The sequence below is a fragment of the Diplotaxodon limnothrissa genome, linkage group LG11, assembly GCF_057381915.1.
Source record: "Diplotaxodon limnothrissa isolate DT_005_m linkage group LG11, D_limnothrissa_male_GT1.1, whole genome shotgun sequence".
NCBI lineage: Eukaryota > Metazoa > Chordata > Actinopteri > Cichliformes > Cichlidae > Diplotaxodon > Diplotaxodon limnothrissa.
This window is the reverse complement of record NC_140606.1, coordinates 12,687,874-12,692,360: the sequence shown is the minus strand read 5'-3', so window position 1 is coordinate 12,692,360 and position 4,487 is coordinate 12,687,874.

Below are 4,487 nucleotides of genomic sequence, written 5' to 3'. Positions count from 1 at the left end.
GATGGGACCAGTCAAATCAAATTTTACTCATCTCAGGTACAAGCTGCCTGTCACATTTTATCTCAGCTTGGCTCAAATGAAGCACGATGAGCAGGTCCTGATGATAACTGGAAATATATGGTTGGGTTCTATCAAGCAGACTCATGTGCCGCCTGATCTCTGATTGTGCGATCAGTGTGAGAGCACAACACTCAATTTTCAGAGCAGGATCACAGACAGTTATTACTTAGTTAGAGTCCCAGCTACAACAGCCATTACTTATGCATGATGTCCACAATTATGTATCAAATCGTGTGCAAGTATGTGTGCGTTTAGATATCCAACTAAAAGATGTGTAGCACATAGCAAAAACTATGCAGTGTCTGCTAAAGCTGCACATGAAGTGACTTTCTCTGAACCCCCCCTCAACAAAACTTAATTAAAAAAGAACATACAAACAGTTCTGCATGCCGCAATAAACTTTAGAACACAACTTGTGCTCCTATTTTTTTCATTTTAAAATAATTAAATTTTAAATGCAAATTTCGAAGTATTAAGACATACAGTAGTATAAGGATAAAGGCTGGTGGGGGATAACAATGTGTTTACTTTATACATTTACAAGTATATATGCAGAAATTAGCTCTAGGACACAAGATTATTAAAACCTCTATAGTGACCATGCTCCAATAATTACAATCATCATAATGATTCTGTATATGTGTAGTATTATTATACTTCAAATACGCTAAATTCTACTATTAATAATGCATTTGCCAAAACGTAATAATTGTATTTATTAGCTCTAAGACTGGGAAAAAAATCATTGCTAAATTGTAAATTATTCGTGGACTAATTACAAGGAATAAAGTACAAGTTTAGCAACAGACAGAATGTAAGTATAGATTGCTTCAAAAGCGTACGCAGACAATGAAACAACATAAATATTGTTTGGGTTTGCCTTCAGAGACGCTGTAATTGGGCTCATTCAGTGGCAGAAAAAGTTCCATCTCATCTCTGATTGGTGCAGATGAAGCCCTGGGATTATGCCATAGGCTGCTATAGGCTGCTACAGTAGCCTGCGGTGTGTGTCAATGCGTCTTGGCACCAGTTGCGGCGGCGCAAAGACGTCTGATTGGACACCGACGCAACGCACGCATATTTTTTTTTTTCATACTGCGCCACTTTAGCGGTCTAATCACATGCTTTACAACCTGAGCCACACATATAAAAATTCAATTTCTTAGATCCTTCTATTTAAAGATATGTAACGGATAACTGTAAAGCTATTATTATACAGTGATGCACAGCGGCCAAAGCGAAGCAGTAAATTCAAACTCTGGGAGTCTTCTTTTTTTTTTTTTTACCTCTCTGGTGTCTTCTTCACGCTCCGGCCTCCCTCCACGATATCCGCAGTGAAAGGCAGACAGGCTCACAGCGGACTGCGGGGTGTAAGAATAGAGGAGAGGAGTTGTTACCGAAGTCTGCCTGTGCACTTTGTGATGCAGCGAGGGCCAGCGTGGAAGCCCAAGCAGCCCTTTTCTCACCTTGCGACACAGATCCAGAGGGGGTGAAACGGGTAAAAACGGTTGTTTGGGTGATTACACGTTTCTGCTCTCCCTCCTCTCCCACCCTCCTCCGCCACCATGCCCCCCTCCTCCTCCTCCTCCTCCTCTTCCACCAGCAGCACCAGCAGCACTCTCACTCCTCTCTCGGAGAATAGAGAGAGTGGCCCCCGTTGTAATAGCCTCGGTGGGGCTCCAGCTCTGCAGCGAAGCAGCCTCTAAGGTTAAAGGATACCTCTGAGGCGCATCCGGCATCCGCAGTGCCATGAAACAAAAAAGTGCTTTTTAAAAAAAAAAAGTATTTATGTATTTATTTGCTCGTCCAACGCAGTAAATTGGAGAACAGTAATATTTGACTTGGTAATTTATTTATTTTTGAAGTCAGATCAAACTATATAAAATCACAGGGGCTCTTAGGGTTACGTAAAGCTTAGTGGAAATCAAACTTTTCAAGCGACGTGAATTCCAAAGCTGTTCGGCAGCCCGGTCTGGACACCCCCTCTCTTTCCCTCTCTCTCTATAAGTGTGTGCCGTGTGTGTATGTGTAGTCTATACCGGATTAAATGGCACCGCGTCTTAAATGGCACCTTGCCTCGTTTCCCCTCTCCTTTCATCATCAGCAAAATAAAGATTAGGCCTACAGAGGAGATTGTAACGGCTCGCCTTTAGACGCGCGGGGGATCTTCATTCCTCCGCCTTTGTGATGATATTGATGATGATGATGGCCAAGTGGACAGTTTGATTTTTGTGTGGCGAGCTAGTTATAAAGAATCAATATTATATCAAGGGGGTAACTTTGGTGATAAAGGACTTCAGCCACTCTGGCTATTCATCATAAGTCTGTAGCAAGCAGATAGGTCAAAAGAAATTATATTGCTCTAAAGAGTGTGTCTCCTTATCTCTCAGTACCAGGGGAGTGGAGGACACGCCGATCGATACAGTAGCTGCCGTATACTCCTTGCAATTATCAATAGCTGATTTTGTCTTCCTGGGGCTGCATCTATTAATACCAGATAATAACAGCCTTTTGGACATAACTTCAAAGGGGATGATGGAAAGAGATGGAGAGGAAGAAGAAAAGGGGGGGGGGGGGGGCACCGAAAGTTTGCTCACAGGACGACCTTGTTGTCAACAGATTTGTCTCTCATATGAGGTGGACGCGGGGGAATAGACAAGTCAAACAGACAAGAGGGAGGGCGAGGGAGGGGGGAGAGCGGGGAAGCTCTAACTGAGCTCACCCATGAACTGAAAAAAGCTGAAGATCTATCATTACAGTAAAAAGGTTTCTAATTTAGTCAGGAATTGGCAGCATTTGTGCGCCTGAAGTCGGAAACAAGCGCGATTATGATGTGCCCATTTTCCACATCCACTTTTAACGATGCAATATGAAAATGCATTTTCCTTAAGTTAGCAATACGGAAATAAACATGAAACCGTTACTTCTGTTAAATAAATAAAACGCAGTGTTCGCATGGCACTCAAGCACGAGCTTATTTGGTTCCTTTCTCCCCGCCGTGCATGCGTACATTTTAGTGCAAAATTATAATTAATTTCTGTATTTATTTTAACTGTGTGTTGAGGGAAAGAGGTTTTAATTATATGCTGTATGATGTGTACTCTGACACACTTTACTTATTCATATTATTATTATTATTATTGTGTTGTTTTGCAATAATTCCCCAATATTAGTGTCGGTACATAAATCAAAAAGCAGCCCACATGTTCAAAAACCGCCACCGTGCGTAAAATGTCCACATTCCAGAATCAAAGTTAGAATAAAGCCGGGGTGTTGTGATTGAAAGCCTACCGTGTAATCAGAAAATCGCCGATGTCACGAAATAAAAATACTCTGCCGCATTAATATGATGACCCAGCCTTCTGGCGGATACGGGCGGTGACGGGTGAGATATTATATGATGGGAGGTCAAATCTGGGTGTTCACACAGAAGTCTGAGGACGATCCATTGAACAGTAACGTGGTGGTACATCCTAGTGGTGGCTGAAAGCAATGGGCTGAACCCCTGCTTGGGGGTTGACTCTCACACACAGCGCAGTCCCCCACACACAGAGCCATGCCCAACAGCGACAGACCGACCGACGCTGCTAGAGGGCTGCCAGAAGATAACTTCAAAGTTGGTTTCGATATGAGCCCGAGAGCCGAGCGAAGGAAAGACATCGAGTAAAGCTTTAGTTTTTTTTCTTTTTGTTTGTTTGTTTTGGTTTGGATTTTTTCGGAAATCAAGTGGTGCTTAGGGCTTTTTTGATCAGCAAATATCCAGAAAAGACGCTTTTGGAGAGCGCACCGAGCCGAGGGCGCATACACGGCGAGAGGAGGTACACGGGAGGAACTTCGTCGCGGTCAGACACACACCGAAGCGACTTCTCTTTGTCGGACACACGAGTGTTTGATCACACAGACGTTCTTGTTGTTACTGAGAGGAGCACTGTTGCTAATCTTGGCGCCGCTCTCTCGGAAGACGCGCGTCAAAGTTTGGAGAGCGGAGCTGCGCCTTTAGAAAAGCAAAAGCTGGTGGCAGTTTATCGCTCTATTGCAAAGAACTTAACTCGTCCCGTCCACTTCTCCTTGCTGCCGGTGCCCGTGTAGCAACTCAAACAGCGGCTGCTTCACTGGGAAGATGTCCACCGACAGAAATCTGACACATCTCGACTTTAGACGTCGCTTCCTTTGAGTCCGATTCAAGGAGTTGCGTGTTCACCTCGCCACACGCACAGAACAAGAAAAATAAATAAATAAAAGAAGTTAGAGAGAGAGGCGCTGCGAGAACTGAGCCAGTATCTCGGGACAGACTTAACGAGAAAACGTTTTCTGAAGTTTTGCGGTAAACGATGGATCGTTGAGGCCAGGGAGAGACACTTCGTCAAAGAAAAGAAAGAAAAAAGAAGAAAGCGCTGGTGAATCCTTAGCACTTGTGAGTCAGTGCG